The sequence below is a fragment of the Vombatus ursinus genome, unplaced genomic scaffold (assembly GCF_900497805.2).
Source record: "Vombatus ursinus unplaced genomic scaffold, bare-nosed wombat genome assembly UNPS02014903.1, whole genome shotgun sequence".
Taxonomy (NCBI): domain Eukaryota; kingdom Metazoa; phylum Chordata; class Mammalia; order Diprotodontia; family Vombatidae; genus Vombatus; species Vombatus ursinus.
The window spans coordinates 1,795,525-1,813,789 of NW_020954681.1; positions in this window are offsets into that span (position 1 = coordinate 1,795,525).

Below are 18,265 nucleotides of genomic sequence, written 5' to 3' on the forward strand. Positions count from 1 at the left end.
TGATGTAATAAGCAAATTAGGGAAGCATATAATATTTTACCAAATCTATGGATAAAGAAAGAATTTATGACAAAACAAGAGATAGAGAGCATTACAGCAAGTAAGATGGAGAGTTTTGATTGCAACAAATTAAAAAAGTTTTTACACAAGCAAATCCAATGCAGCCAAGATTAGAAGGAAAACTGGGGGGTACTGGGGGGAGGGGAGGGGAATGTACAGCAAATTTCTCTGATAAAGGCCTCATTTCTCAAATATATAGGAAATTGAGACAAATTTATAAGAATAGGAGTCATTCCCCAAATGGTCAAAGGATATGAATAGGCAGTTTTCAGAAGAAAAAATCAAAGCTATCTATAGTCATATGAATAAAGCTCTAAATTGCTATTGATTAGGATAAAGCAAATTAAAACATCACTTTATACCTATCAGATTGACTGATATGACAGAAAAGGAAAATGACAAATTTTGGAGGGAATGTGGCAAAATTAGAACACTAATGCACTGTTGGTAGAGTTGTGAACTGATCCAACTATTTTGGAGATCAAATTGAAACTATGCCCAAAAGACCAAAACTGTGTGTACCTATTGACCTAGAAATACCACTACTAGGTCTGTATCCCAAAGAGATTATAAAAAAGGGAAAAGGACTCACATGTACAAAAATATTTGTAGCAGCTCTTTTGTGGTGGCAAAGAATTGGAAATTGTGGGGATGTCCATCAGTTGGAGAATGGCTGGACAAGTTGTGGTATATTAATGTAATTGAATACTATTGTTCTATATGAAACGATGAGCAGACAGATTTCAGAAAAACCTGGAAAGGCTTACATGAACTGATGCTGAGTGAAGTGAGCAGAACCAGGAGAACATTGTACACAGTAAGAGCAGCACTGCGATGACAAACTTTGATAGCTCTTCTCATCAACACAATGTTCTAAGACAATTCCCAAAGACTCATGATGGAAAATGCTATCTACATCCAGAGAAAGAACTATGGAGTCTGAGTGCAGATCAAAGCATACTATTTCCTCTTTTTTGTTTTTTTTTTCTTTTTCGTGGTTTTTCCGTTTTATTCTGATTCTTCTTTCACAACATGACTAATGTGGAAATATGTTTAATATGATTGTACATTATAGCCTATATCAGATAGCATGCCATCTTGGGGAGGGGACAGGGGAGAGAGGGGGAAAAAATTGGAACTTAAAATCTTATAAAAGTGAATGTTGAAAACTCTTTACGTGTAATTGGGAAAAATACTATTAAGTGAAAAAATGTTTTTACATGTAATTGGAAAAAGAAAAAGCACCATACATTGTACATAAAATAATCATCTTATCTTTTCAGTATTTTGCCAGATGTATGGAATCAAATTCATTTTTTCCCCAATGACTCTGGTGTGGAGAGTCTGTTTAAAGTCGAGTGGGCACACTTTGTCTAAACTTGGCCCAAATTACAGTAACCACAGCCCACAGTCTTATTTCTGAAAACCAACTATAGTCTCTCAAGACTTGGTTGTTCCTAACAAGAAACATGCCTGTTCCCCCCGCCCCCATCTAGAGTGTTTATTTTCCTTGATATCATAAATGTATAAATATAAACATGACTTTAAAGTTATTTTTAAGTGAAAAAGACATACCAGTACTTAAAAATTTTAAATAATTAACCTTTCAAATGTTATTTTTGTAACTTTGTAGTATATATACTACCCAAATTATTAAAACAAGATAGCACTAATATTTTGGGGGGCTTGAAAAGAAAATTGGTGGAAGATAACTACCAGTTCGTATTATCCAAGTTAGATAGCATGTCATATAATATAACTAAGGCATATGAAGGCTAGTAGAGGAGATACCTATAAGTGTCTCCTTAAGGAGACAAAATCCTAGAAAGTAACCAGCAAAAAAAAAAAAAAAAAATCTGGCTGTGGATGTCCCTACAGAAATCACATTGTATGTCTGATTAGAAAGGTAAACTTTTAACACTTCTAATGTGAGGAACAAATTTATCCTCCTAGTTATTTATGTGAAACTTTGTGGAATATGGTGCTAGAAAGATATGCTATTTTAAAGGAATAGGAAAGTTGAAAGAGAGTAGGATGAGTATCTGATGTAACATTTTATATCAGGTGGAGGTACTCATTTGAGGAAATCCAAAAAGTGGTTGGGGGATAGACATGAAGATTGATGGGGAAAACATTTGGGTCAAGGTCACTGAACAGGAAAACAGAAGTGATATTAGTTATATTTGTATACTCTTGGCCACATTGCTAGCAGCAGGAGAGGGATGAGAACCAGGAGCTCAGAAATATGCAGGACAGCAGTGTTAAAGTCTCTCTTTTCCAGATGAGCAAAATATTGACCAGATAAGTTTGCAGTACCACCTCTGTGTGTCAGCTTTTTAGTGTTTTTGTGGTTGGGCACCAGAGATCCCAGGGATCCCCTGAATTCTGGGTTTTCTGTTTGTTGATGAGGCATTGACTCTCCAACTATTTTCCATCTACAAGGCAATCCTGAAAATATTTCCACTTACTATGCAGAAATTAAAATTATTTGGTATCATTTAATAATTTATTCTATTCTGTCATTGACCCTGTTCTTTATTACTGCCTCCTTTTTCCAACCCATTTTTATGTTCTTGAGTTAAGCTCAGGAATGCAGTTTTTCCTCCCAGCTAGTTTAAAGATGAGATTAAAAGGAAAAGTTGTTATCATCTATGCCATTAGCCCCTGGGACATCTTGTTGTCTGTAAACCTCAACCAGCTTAATCTGGTACCATCCCCAAAAAGACATGTCATCTGTCCTTGTGCAATTAAGGAAGGTTTGATCTCCTCCAAGGGGACAGCAAATCTGGTGGTACTGATCTCTTAGCCAAGATAACATTTCTTTATTGTTAGAGAAGGGCATGATTAGCCACACCTGAATGCTAACCCACTCCATTTAGTATAGCCAATTGTAATTTTCCTCCACTACCCAGATTCCCCTTCTTTCTTGTAAGTCAATAAAGAGAGTACTCCCCTTCTCAGTGGGGTCACTGGCTTTACTGAGGTGGCCAGTCTGACCCGCTTTGATAACAGTTGTGTGTGTCACTGTTAATAAACTAATTTTGCTCAGAGTATGTATCTCAGTTTACCTTTATTTAATTGACTCATGACAATAAGAAGTCTTAAGTTCAACATATATGGACCAAGTCAAACACTTTAAAAATTATTAAATCCAATTTGTTTGACTTGAGTAGTCCTCTATTAATCTCTTCAACCTCTGTAGACTTGGACCTTCTTTTCCCCATTCTTTTTTGACAGTTCATTGTGTATTTTATCATGCTATGTAGCTCATTCAAAAGAATGACCTTCTTTCTGATAGTGCCAATATTCTTTGAGCTGTTTACCCTGCCTGCTGGTTAGGTACAACAAGGGACGGGGAACAGGACAAAAAGATATACTGGCCGAATTCTGAGTTTTGTGTTAGACCTTAAAATGTTAGATTATAAATCCTGTACACAAAAATCCAAACTGTACCAGAAACCCTGCCACCTCCAACCCACCTGCTATTGTATGTCAAACAGGGCCTGGAATGATGGATGACCTCTTAGGGCCATGACAGAAAGACTCCTTCATTACCTGGCTATTAAGATAAGGGAGGGCTTTGATTCTGAAGTTTTATGTTTCCAAATTTTAACTTAAATATTAGCGGAGCATAGGAAACATTCTGGGACAATAAGAGTGTAAATTATGTAAACAAGCTTATTTTCCTATCTTAACTTCAAAAGAGATGAGACTAGATCAAATTATTTGAATTGTTTTTAGTTGTATATACATATATATGTATATATAATATACATACATACACACAAACATAAACTCAAGTTCTTGTCTAGTCTTTCTCATGGCTAAAGTGATGCTTTATTTTTATGGTTTTGAAAGACTTTATCCATATAACTCCTTTCTATATAAGTAACTGTCCAGCTTTGTGAGATTATGGCTGACATACAATGACGTAGTTTCAGGTAGCCATTTTTAGACAGTGGTCCCAAATTAAGTACGCTGTTTCATCATTGCACAACTCCAAATGGTTTCCTCCAAACAGTTATTTAACTGGAGGTCTCTGATGTATCACTTCCATTCTGACAAATCAAACTGATCAACTTGCCCTGAGTTACAGGTGGAATGGGTTTAAGAAATAGTTATAGTTGTGTTTCTCTCTAAAATGTTTCTCTATTGCAAAAAGATTTGACAATACAGGAAACCAAGAAAACATTATGGAACTGCATTCTCCCCCTCATTGAACCCCCAAATTAATGCATAGTATAACTATTGAATTTACATCAAACTATGTGGACACCTTCTGTAGTGGTGGTGTTTTGGTTTTGGTTTGCACTCAAGTCCTTTCTGCAACCTCATATCATTGTAATTCTGTCCTACATGTCATGCCAAATCCCTTGACATGTGTGGGCCTAAGGGGATGGCAGTGTGTGTCACCATCCAAGTGTTTGCAACTCCTCAAATACAGCTCTCTACCCTGAGTCATCTGCCTACCTAAAATCCTCAAAATATATCCAGATTTCTTCCCCTACTCTTGGCAAATTAAAGCTACAAAAAATGTCTGTCAATCATGTGCAACTAGATACAGCAAGAGATAGCTAGTTTATAATGCACCCATTCTGCATACAGAGGCTATTTATATTGGCACCATGTTCAGATTTAAGTAATTGTTATGTTGGAAAATGGCCATGGGCATTTTGAGGAAGTGAAATCATACTTTGACTCAGATTCTGATCTTGTCAACTTTAATTTATTCTATGTGAGCTAAGAGACCATGTTCTCAATCTGAATGTGTGGTCTCAGAACCAAAGATTTATCCTATGGTATACTTTTTCTAGGTGGCTTTTCTACCTGATACAAGCAATTATTTACTAGTATTTTACGTTAATAGAAATGTCGCCTCCCAGCTATTTTGTCATTCTATTTTAGGTGGAGGATTGTATAACTGCAAGGAAAACTGAGAGAGAGAGGTCACCTGTTTTCTTCCATTGACGATTCTTCATATTAGTCATTTGTGAAGCATTTAGTTTCTGTTTTGTTTGTTTTTCTTAACTATATTGTTATAGTCAGTATGCATATTTTCCTGGTTCTGCTTGCTTTGCTTTGCATTCTTGCCATGTTTATTTATATTCACCATATTCATTATTTCTTACAGTGAAATATGGTTCCGTTTCATTAACTTTTCACATTTTGTTTAGCTATTCACCAATCATAACTGGACACCTACTTGTTTTGAGTTTTTTGGTACCACAAAAAAAGTGCCTATGAATAGTTTGATATATGTGGGACCTTTCTTTTGTCTTTGATTTCCTCATAGTATAAGAAGTGTACCAATTGGATCAGGGTCAAAAGGTTTGAACATTTTGGTCACTCGTTCAGCATGATTCCAAATTGCCTTTCTGAATGGTTAATAACTCTGCTAACAGTGTCTCAGTGTTTTGGTCTTTCCTTAATTTTCATCTTTTTTCATCTTTAATTATTTCTGCATGTGAGGGTATAGCAACATATCACGGCTGATCCAGGAGGGTTGAGGAAGGCTCTAGGCCCACAAGTGCTGGGATCAGTCCTAGGGGAATCTGGCCTCGAAAGCAAGGGGTCAGATCCTTTACTGCTGAATCTTCACCCTGAAAGCTCAGTGAAATAATTTGTAGAAAAGCGAGGTTTAGCTTATGTATAGATTCTGCTAAAAAAGGGTTTGTAAACAAGGTAGATCAATAACTCTCTTTCCTCAATACAAAAAGAAACCCAAACACTAAAAAACATTCGTTGATAAAGACTTGAAATATGATACAGATATATTACACTCTCTGTGGAGACTGGTATTTAAGACACCAAAACATGAAACATTTTATGGGACTGTTGTTGTTGTTGTTATTATTCAGTTGTATCTGACTCTGTGACCCCATTTGGAGTTTTCTTGGCAGAGATCCTGGAGTGGTTATCTTTTCTGTGTGAAAGGTTTTATTTCAGAAAAGTATTCTTGATGCTAATCAGATAAGACTGAAAACCAAGGACCTCTCAACCACTCAAACTCATCTGGTTGCTTCAACGGCTAGAAAATGTCTATCTTAGTGTCACCTTTCAGTCACCTATGCTTGGGGGGCAGGGGGAGGTGGACACAAAGCAGAAGAGGCAGCCCAAGGCCTTAAGATCCAGTCTTAGACTCTCCTAGCCATCACATGTGCAATCAGTCACCACTGTTCACAGGGCTTTAGAGTGGCAACCTGTCTTCCCCTTGGGAAGTCCCAAAGTCACTTCTAAACCACAAATTCAGGAAAGAGGAAGGCAAAAGCAGAAGTCTTAATTCCCTTTAAAATCTCCTGAGGGAGCTGTTCTTCCTGGTTCACTTGTTGGTCCTCCTTCATTTAGCCCCCTGCCTCTCTGCCATCACCGGGACCAAGGGATTGCTACATCATCCTAAAGCTCTTCAGTGCTGAGCATATATATTCACAAAAGTGGCCAGGTGGAACATATATTCATTCACGATCATGGGATGTATTCTTCCCACACTATAAGGTGAAATACTCTTGGACTGCTTTTGAATTGGGGAATGAGATAATGTATTTGTATTCATTCCCTATGTATTTTGAAGATCTGAATCTTGTCAGAGATGTCTGACCATCAAGATTTCTTCCTGTACTTATTTTGAGTTAATTCGTTAATTTTCTGGTTTTAGTAATTGAATATATAATCATTTCTTTCTGTTTATAGTTTGTTGCTAGAGATAATTTTTTTTTCATTTGAGGACTTCTTCAGCTACACCTCTGAAATTTTTATATGCTTCACTGTTAACATTTTACTTTACATAATTCTTAATTGTTGCTAGAATTTGTTCTTTGATCCACTCATTATACATATTGCCATTATTAACCCTTATTTTAAATCTGTATCTTTTTCTTGTGTTCCCTGTATTCATTACTGTTTTTATTGCTTTAGGGTCTATAAAAGATATGTTTCATATTTATAATTTTTATATTTATTTATCATTTCTCTGTGACCTAACATATAGTTTATTTTTGTAAAAGTATCATGTACGTCTGAGAAATCTATATATTCCATTATATTCTTATTCAGAAAAATGCCATAAATATTTCAACTCTAACTTATTCAGTATTTTGTTCAGTTCTTTATTTTCTTATTCATCTCTTTTGGCATTGTGACTTTTGTAAAAATACGTTTCATTTATTTTTTTTTGCAAAACATTTTTCCATGTCAGTCATGTTGAAAAAGAATAATTAAAAACAAGAAACATAAAGAAAGTGAAAAGAGTATGCTTCAGTCTGCACTCAGAGTTCATAAGTTCTCTCTCTGGAGGTGGTAAGAATTTTTCATAATGGGTCCTTTGGAATTGTCTTGGATGTCTACATTAAGTAGTTAAGTCTTCCACAGATGTCATTGTTATGGTATTGCTGTTACTGTGTACAATGTTCTGGTTCTACTTGCTTCACTTTGCATCAATTCATATAAGTTTTCTGAGTTTTTTTTTCTGAAACTATCCTGCTCATCTTTTCTTATAGCACAATAGTATTCCATCATAATCATATACCACAACTTGTTCAACTATTCCCTAATTGATGGGTATCCCTTCAATTTCTGAATCTTTGCCACCACAAAAAGAGTTGCTCTGAATATTTTTGTACATATAGGTCCTTTTCTTTGATCTCTTTGAGATACAGAGCTAACAGTGGTATTACTTGGTCAAAGGGTATGCACAATTTTATAATTCTTTGGATACAGTTACAAATTGTTCTGCAGAATGGTTAGACCAGTTCACAACTCCACCAATAGTACATTAGTGTCCCAATTTTTCCACATCCAGCATTTGTCATTTTCATTTTCTGTCCTGTTAACTAATCTGTTAAGTGTGAGGTGCTACCTCAGAATTGCTCTAATTTGCATTTCTTTAATCAATGATGATTTAGAGCATTTTTTTATGTGACTATTGATAGCTTTGGTTTCTTCTTCCAAAAATTGTTCATATCCAGTGACCATTTATCAATTGGGAATGGTTCTTCTTTTTTATACATTTCTCTCAGTTCCCTATATATTTGAGAAACTTGCTATAATATTGTAACCTAGCATCTTGCTTTTCTGATGGCTGCATTGGTTTTGTTTGTGTAAAAACTTTTTAATTTCATGTAATCACAATTATCCATTTTACCTCCTGTTATCCTTGCTGTATCTTGTTTGGTCATAAATTCTTCCCTTATCCATAGATATGATGGGTAAATTTTTCCATGCCCCCCTGAATTGCTTATAATATTACCCTTTATATCTAAATTATATGCCCATTTCAAGCTTATCTTGGTATATATAGTGTGAGATGTTGGTGTGTGCCTAGTTTTTTCCAGACTGCTTTTCAGTTTTCCCAGCAGTTTTTGTCAAATAGTGAATTCTTGCCCCAAAGCTTGGATCTTTGGGTTTATCAAATACTAAGACTACTATGGTCCTTTACTACTTTATATTATGTAATTAATCCCAGGCTTTTTTGCAGGGATGTTTTATACTAACTGTTCTTACTAAATACTGCCTTAGAAAATACCCCTTTATAAGATCTAGTTGAAGTTTGGATGATTGATGTTAGTAGGAAGCATGCAAATGGAGACAGACAGTATGGTAGAATCCCAGGATCTCAGGATTTCTTCTGGAACTCTTAAAAGTGGTAATCAGTCACTTTCTGACAATCAGGCCTACAATTGCAAGTAGGACTTGGATTAGTGGCCTTAGATCATGACCTATATTCATTATTTTAAGTAATTTTTCACATGATTGTGAACAACATGAATTTCTTCTTTTGTGAACTGTTTGTTCATATACTTTGATCACTTTTCTATTAGGTTCCCCCTTTTTTACTTGAAGTTTCTTTCATTTTCTCACGTAAATGAATGAACTCAGAAAAGGTATAAATACAAGTTAAAGAGTGGGGGGGCAAGGTCATTGACTCTGTTACTTGTTCAACCACATTCCTTGTCCTTTAATACACATATATAGCTAATCACAATCTAAAAGGGGCTTTGCCTTACCAACATAATTATCCTTCCATAAATAATTAGGCAATTGGGAAGTAACCAAGAGGTAAGCTGAGCTCACTTAGTAGTAGAGGAGAGTGATGGCCCAGAGAAGAGTGATCAGGACCTAAAGAATATCATGGAAATTTGAGTAAAGATATAAATATATGAAACTCATGACAATTTTTGAAATTAATTTAGGCATCATTCTTTATATTCTCCCACCTTTTTGACATGGAGCTTTGGCCAGGTTGTTTCAAAAAACATTATTTTGAAAATTCCCAGTGGATATCCTAGTATCATGCTAAAATATTGATATTTATGAACCACAGGCATTATCACATTAATTTGTTATGAAAATCATTCAAGCTGGGGCAAGAGAAAAGGATATTCAATGATTTATTTCACATGCTATGCTGATTCCCTTAATGTAATTTTATTTTCTTCTCACTTCTTCCTTGTTGATGATAGAGAAATTCATCTGCTTTAGTCATGACAACTCAGATTGTATTAGATACACACTGTCCCTTGTTTTTCTTTTGCTATCTTAAAAATCCTATTCTTGTAATCTCTGAGAGGCCTTATTTCCCAATGATTTCTCCTTTTATTGTTATTCTTTCTAGTTTTAATGTATCTTCTCATTTTTCCAAATGTTTTAACATAAACTAGCTATCTCACTCAAAAGGAAAAAAAAATAAACAAACAAGAAGTTGTATTTTTAAATAAAATTTGTCTAGAATTTCTTAATGAGGGTGATATTTTCACTTCAACTGTTATTTTGTCTTTCCTTACCCCACCCACAAAAATTAAACTACTCTTTACATATATTCAACAAAAGTATCATCTTCTTTATGAAAAAATCAGCCAAATGCTGATGCTGATGTATGTTTATAGCTAGTATGTTTTTCTGCAACTTGTGTGTGTATGTGTGTTAGTTGGTAATATAAATTTAGCTCTCTTCAAGATGATTATATGTAGATGGTCATTTAAAGTGATTATGATGATCATTTCTGACATGTAAATTGAAAATGACTAACTTCCAACATAGGACTTTAATTTCCTTAAGCTTCTTTTAAAAAAGCTCATCATTTTGTCTAACCTATGAGAGTCAACATAGGCCATCTTATCAACACAACTTGGCATTAATAAACAATAAAAGGCAACATTAGCTTCTCCAGGCAAAAAATGGGTCACAATAACAGCATCTGATTTTAAGGGATACATTATTATAAGTCGTCTTTCACTGTGTGCCAGAATAGGATTGTAAGTCATTTTTAAAACTTGATGATCCACTGTCACCTGAAATGATTTTTGAGATCATTTCTTTTGATGGACCAAACATCTGCCTCATTAAAAATGCCATGGCTTTTGGTTTCACAGTGTGTGAAACAGTGTTCATGGGAAATACTTCTTCATAGTTAACCCATTCCAACAGCATTTCATTTCTAAATTTTATATCTTATGCAAAATTGGGGCTCAGCATTAAGCTTCCAGATACTAACAAGAGCTACTATTGTTCATTTACATTGATGTATATTCTTTTTATTAACTATTATAACTGAAACATTTAATCAGTTTCTATATTTGATATATTGAAGATGTTATATGTTCAAAATTGCTTTTCATTTTAATTTGAGAAAAGAACTATGGATTTTCTATCTTTATAATACGCAGATTACATATAAAACCTCAATGTAGATTACTAAAAGCTTAAAGACACCTTTGCCTCCTTTATACTTAGTCCTCTTTTATTCCATTGACATTTACTTGGGTGCTGTGTATTTTATCCCCAGTAATAGACAGAACGCCCATAAGGGCAAAAGTTCTGTCTTTTTCTTTCTTATAGTCTCGCTCTGTCCCAATTATAGTACTTTACATATGGCAGTGTTTGCCAAATGAATGGATAGATATTATGGACAAAACAAGCAAACAGATAAATATAATTTATTTACAGAAAGGGACAATCTTATTTCAAACTGCAGCAAGTTATTTTACAAATTTTTTTTTCTATTCAAAGCAGCAATTAAATTTTAGGCCATGTTTAGAACTCCAAATTGTGTGTGTGTGTGTGTGTGTCTGTGTCTGTGTGTCTGTGTGTCTGTGTCTGTATAACACAGAATCACGCAAAACCATTATATTTCTATTTATACACAAGAGTATGTTGAAGGAAATATTTTAGGCCATTATATATAAGATTAAATCATAAAATCATACAATTAAATGTTGAAAGAAACCTCATAAGTCATCTAGTCTCATTCATATGTATATCATATCTATCTAAAACATCCCTTTTCCTTGGAATTAGAGTTGGATTTTAGATAGATATATCTATAGGTAGATATGTTTGTATGTGTAATGTGGTTTTTCTAGCTCACTGGTTAGGGGCTAGCTGGGCTGGTTTTTAAAAGGATTATGATACTACTTACCATGTTATTAATAACAAAACAGATTTTATATAGTTCACATTTATATAGCTTTTTTAAAGTTCACAATGTGCTTTCTTCATACTAACCCTGTGAGATTTAGTGTAAGCAAGTAGTATGCTTATTTTATACATTAGCAAACAGACTTTTATTGATGTCAAGTAACAACCAAAGTCTTACCACTAGTGATGGAGCTTGGGCTCAAAGCCAGGGTTTCTTTTTCTATTCTAGAGCTCTTTCTACTGCTCCGCTTTGCATAATAGTATATCAACTTTGTAATTATTAGAAATACTTCCAGCCAAGATGGCTCCATGATGGCTATCAGGCAGTCTAGCTCCCTGATACCTACTGCAGCAAAAACCAAAAAAAAAAAAATCACAGCAGACTGAATAATGATCAAGAAATCCAATGAGAAAGTATATTAAGTGACTTCACCCACCCCAAATTTCACAAAAAGTCAGCCAGAAGCCCACAGTCAATACAAAAAGGAGCATCCAGCAAAGCCATTGAATAATATAGTTAAACAAGAGTGCAATATTCCAAGGCCACCTACCAGAGACACATGTAACTTTCACAGTTCTTCATCAGTAGTCATGACAGCTGATGACTCCCACCAGAAAGTCTTCTTCTTTCTTGAAAGCAGCTTCAAACCCAAGCAAGTAACTTAGAAACCACTGGGAGTCATAGACACCAGTCCAGATATATTTCTCAAACCTGGACACCTCAGATTCAGAGCCTTAATATTCTGGCCTGATATGCTACGCAGGGCCCTGAGCCATCACTGAGCTGCAAAAATCCAATGGGGCTTATTCCTGGAAAGTGTAAGTTAACCAAGTTATTAAAATCAGACAGAGTCAACCACCAGGCCTCAAAGCCCTCATTCAGAAAGTATGGCTAGAGAGATAAGCCATAAGAATATACAAACCACTGTAAAGAATTGTAGTAGATCCAGAGATGCCCAAAAGTACAAACTAGGAGAGAATAAATCCAAAACAATTATACGTGTGTTTTTTTTTTTTTAAGACATGGAATTCCTTAGATTTTATGTTTCTTCCCACTGATAACATAGCAATCAGATTCAGACATTCTGCCTTCATTTCTGTTTTACTCTTTGAGGCTTACTCACTTATAAATAAGAAACAGAACAAAACATTTACCTCCCATACTATACAGACTGCAATGAATTTATTTTATGAAATTACATTAATTTAAACATTAAATGGGCAGCTAGATAGTGCAATGGATAGAGTGCTGGGCCTGGAATCAGGAAGACTCATCTTCCTGAGTTAAAATCTGGCCTCAGATACTTATTAGCTGTGTGACCCTGGGGAAGTCATTTAATCCTGTTTACCTCAGTTCCTCATCTGTACAATGAACTGGAGAAGGAAAAGGCAAACACTTTAGTATCTTTGCCCCCCCCAAAAAAAAAACAAAGGGGATCATGAAGAGTTGGACATGACTGAAAATGACTGAACAACAACAAAACATTAAATAAATGTCCTTATACCAAGTATCACATATGCTGTGGCCACTGGAGATAGTTGCCCAAGGGTCTTAAAGCCACCTGATGTTCCTTTATTTTCTGAAGAGTTGCACTTGCTTTCCTGGTGGCCCTTTCCTTCCCACCTACAGCAAGCAAATTGCCACAGAAAGCTGATCCTCAGGTAATGGAGGAGATCTGCTTGCTTGGGACTTAAGCTGGTAATGGGAGACTCAAGTAGATGCTTAAAGGAAAAATGGCTTTTCCACAAAGAGTACTTGAAGAAGAAATAAAGACCACTTCTAGAAGAAATAAAGCAAGAGATTAAAAACATGACAAACCAAGAAGTAAACAAAGCAGGAAGTTAGAACTGGAAGGTGACTAAATAGCTTATAATAGTGCAAGGTAGCAGACTTCACCCAGTTCATAGTGTACTCCATAGAAATTAGAATATGTCAAACAGAAATCATTGTCTCCATGAGATATTAGAACTATTAGAAAATAAAAGAGTATTAGAATAAATTTTCAAAGATTGAAAAAATAGAAGATCTAAGGCATTTGCTATGAAAAAAAATTTAACCGAGCTAGAAAACAGGACAAGGAGAAATAATTTAAGAATCAATAGACTACTGAAAACTACAATAAAAAGCATTATATTTCAAGAAATCATAAATGGAAAAATGTATCTGCAATCTGACCCACCCAGAATATTTCTAGAAAGAACTCATTTTTGAGAACTGTTATTTCTTTACCTCCTTCATTCTCCATGACCTTTTGATGACCCATGATTCTTTTTAACTACAGGGCCACTGTAAACCTTAATACCAAGCCAAAACTTTCTTGGATGTGAATATCCCGGTATGGCCTATGCCTAAGGCCAGCCCTAGGTATGTGATGCATTAGTCATTCTCTTCTGGCTATAATTGATACCTATGGGAATTTGGTGGGTAATGCTGTGTGGATAAGAGCTAGGAGTATGTGTTTACTTATTGTGTATTTATTCCACATAATAAAGCAGGCATAATACAAATACAGTATAACTGGCACATAAAAAGCAACTCTTGATTTTCTTTTCCTTTATGAGTTTGAAAAAGACCTGATAATCTCTCCCCTTTCCTAAATGCATGGCAGATAGGAATAAAATTCATCCAACCCCTGACACTGTGTCTGACACACATTCTGATAGCAAACTAAATAATTATTGAAAAATTATAATCATTGTTAATTTCATGTAAATGCCCCACTGAGATCTGGGAGTTACAATTTGAATACTTACTTGTAACCTGTCCCACAGGACTCTACCTGGGGAAGAAACAACTAGGCCTAGACGTAGACTGCTATAGATTATTTTTATCATTTATTAATATTGTTTGAACCTAGCTTTATGTGACTTTTTAGTCTAAACCAAAAAGCTTACTCAGATCAGGCTGACCTCATCTACACTCCAGGGAAGCTGAATGGTTTCAAGGATTCTGAGATCTCACCCAGTCCTTGTATTGGGTCCCCACAGGTCTTGTTTTGAGTCGACCCAAAAATTGTGTTTTAGGTTCTCCAAAACAGATTGACTTACCTGCTGATATGCATTTCATATTGCCCTTCTCCTGGAAATTGCCTACTGCTTATGTGAGACCAATCAGGCATATGTCCTTACACCCTTGTTTGAACTCTATATAATATAACCTCACCAAGACGTGGGGAGGGATCCATCCCTTCTTTCTGGCTCTCTCTCTCTCTGCCAAAAGTCCTAATAATTTTTTTTTCTAAAAGCATTTCAAATTTTGAGGTTTCTTCTCATGAACAACACTGCATACTTTATGGAGGTCTGCCTCATGAGCAGGATGGTATGATGGGAACTTATTGCCACTACCAAAATGTCAATGGCAAATACTTATCCATACATGAAGCCAGTGGATCAAAATAGCCTAAAATCAAACAGTATCCTGAGGGTGTGGGGTACTCGTATGTTCTCATAAGAACTTGAGGAAAATCACAGTCCATCTTCCCAATTAGAGATTACTCTGTGCAATGAGAGAGCTATTGGATTTGGATTCAAAAGACCTGGGTTGAAATCCCTGCTGGGTCATTTAAAATCTGTGGGACATGTGCCAAGTCATTTCACCTCTCTAAGCCTTAATTCCATCACCTGTTTATAAAAAAGGAAGGGACATTGATTGCTTCTAATAGCTCTTTAAGTCCCCGATCTTCTAGTTGTGCATAGTCTCTGAGGTCAAAGAGAGTTCTCATTGCATCAGCATTAGCCCTGCTTCACTCTCTGAGTCTACAATGGAATATTGCTTTCCTCTTGCAGGTAGCTGTAGAAAGTAGGGTTTTTTCATGAACATGTGGGCATTTTCTAAGCCTGTTTGATGTTCCCTTTTAAAAAATGATTGAAAGAATATAATTTTTGAGGCAGTGTTAAGTCATTTGGGCAGCTAGTTGGCATAGTAAATAAAGTGCCAGGCCTGGAGTCAGGAAGACCTTAGTTCAAATCCAGCTTCAGATTCTTAGTAGCACTGTGACCCTGGGCAAGTCATTTCACCCATTTACCTCAGTTTCCTCATCTGTAAGATGAACTGGAGAAGGAAATGGCAAACCACTCCAGTATCTTTGCCAAGTGAACCCAAAATGGGGTCACAAAGAATTGGACATGACTGAAAACCACTTAACAACAAATTAGGTCACTAATACTTATCATTATATGTTTATTTGCACAATCATGTATAAGGCACTTTAAAAAGGATTTTCTAAGTAACCTGCTAGAGTTTATAACTTGTTTTCTAAAATAATGATCACACTTAGGGTTGATGACAGAAATGAAAAGGTACAGGTTGTTGAATTGATGTTCATTTCCAAAAGCATTACTAAAGCATTATCATACTCCTTTATAACTAATATGTTACTGGAAGAGGAAAAAAGATTATGTCATTTTTTCATAGACTGGAAATAAGCAACTTTGCTTTAGATAGCAAAAGTATTGTGCTTACAGAAAGAAATTATTCAACAAGTGTCCTAGGTTTGCATTTTTCATGTCTCAGAGTTGTCGTAAAACCCAGTATTATTTTCTCAGAAAGAAATGCCAGCTTGAGAAGACATTCCACATGATTCTTCAAAGTACAGATTATAGATTGGGTTGTTAGAAACCTATGGAAAAGAGCTTTCTAGAAGTTTTTATTAATTCATTTACCAAGCACTTATTACATATGTCTGACTAATGAAGCACTGATAGGAAACCATGCCCAAACCATGTGCATGTGTTGCTGGGATGTAGAAAAAGAGGGGGATCAAAGGAAGTCTTCTTAGATAAATGAATAAATAACTGAAAATGGATCTTAGATGAATAAATACCCACTTGATTCTGTTCAGTGGAAGTGTTTTTTCCTAAGGTGGTAAGATATTTCTAAAGTCTCGTATAGAGAAACAACAACTAAATTATTTCAGAAAGTATAGAATTACATGAAATCATGTAATAAATCAGAGAGCACTGGCCCTGGGGTTAAACAGGATCTGGATGGAAATTAGCCTTCAACATTAACTTTCTTTGTAACATTGGACAAGTCACTTAATCTCCCCAGACCTTTTTCCTCATCTGTAAAACAAGATGGTTGAACTAGATAATCACCAAGGTTCTCCCCGCTCCTGTAATACTTTGAGGTAAGTGGGAAGTTAGTTTCTTGCCCTTTTTCAGACTCCTCCTCAAAAGCAGCTAGCTGAGCAAGTCCCATTCATCATGCCTTCTGGATCTCTATGTGAAAAAAAGAGTTGACCGTAGCAAAAAGAATTGACCATAGCATCTAGTTATAAAAAAAAAAAAAGTTTAAATAAGAAGGTACCAGATGACTACAGGGCAGAGGGGGGACTCCCCCATCTGCAGCCTCTTATTAATCACATGTGTCTGTCTCCCCCTCCCTTTTTGTTCCTACATGCCCTAGGCAAAAGGTTGCTTGGGAGCACTTAGCTCAGGTGCACAGATTCTTTATTGACTCCTCTGCTTTCACAAGGCTGTTGAAGTGCATAGTTTTTTAGTGCTGTTCACTATAGAGTCATATCTTAAAATTCCAGTGTTTGAAGGAACTTCAGAGGTCATTGTCCTAAAAGTTAATTCTAGCTGGGTCTTGAAGAAAGTGATAGATGCCTATTGGCAGCTGGAGCTCCATAGAGCAATAAGCCTCTTTTTATCCCTGTATTTGTTGCTGGACTGGATAGCCAAAGGAATGTTCTTTGCGGTTTCAGTGGCTCAGTCCTAGAGCCCATTTTGTAGACAGGAAGATGTCTTTCCACACAGCAGCATCTCAGGAACTTGCATTTAGAGATACATGTTATGCAAAATGGACCTTTCCACTCATCATTTCAGTAACCCTGTCAGTGCTTCATGTACCAATGTCTCTGGAACAGTTCTATCAGCCATGTGGCCTGGCAGACTTGCCCAGATGCAAAAATCAGTACATTATAAGATGCTACCTATCCACTCAATGACAGCTTGTAGCACTAGCTGCTTAAGCAGCATGTCCCAGCCTCTGTCTACTAGCAGGTCACACATAAAGCTACACCGTTTAATAAATGGGAACACTTAACACAATCCCAATTCTCATGGCAGCAGGAACTATGCAAACAGCTCGAAAAATTCTGCCTATTGTTTAGTCGATCTTGTCCCCAGCCTTTACTGGGTTCTTGCTATGGCCAGTATACTAAATATCCATCTGTTTTAGTCTAACATCTGCCTAAAGGGATTATCAAGGAAAATGTCATCAACAAAAGAAACTAAAACTAAACAGATTAACTGATGCTTGCAAAAAAAAAGCAAATATTATTAATACTTTCTTGCTAATCCTTGTTTTAAAAGAAAATTGAACTGTGATCACGTTCTTCTAACTGTTGTGAGCATGAATGGAGAAATTAATCTAATGAAAGAACTGAAAGAATATTTATAAGAGCTAGGAATATTCAAATTGTCAGAGTTTAGTGATATATATCACAAGGTTATTTGGGGAAATGAAAGGATAGTATTGCCAGAGGCCTTGCCTGTAAGTTTTGTTGTTGTTGGTGGTGAGTTGTGACCACCTCTCCACGACCCCCTTTGGGGTTTTCTTGGCAGTGGTTTGTCATTTCCTTCTCCAGCTCATTTTACAGATGAGGAAACTGAGGCAAAGAGGATTAAGTGATTTGCCAAGGGTCACGTTGCTAGTAAATGTCTGAGTTCAGATTTGAACTCAGGAAGATGAATTTTCCAGACTCCAAGCCCAGCACTCTATCCACTGTACCACCTAGCTGCAGCTGCTAATGAGCAGGATGTGAATATCACCATTTCAGGATTTTATATT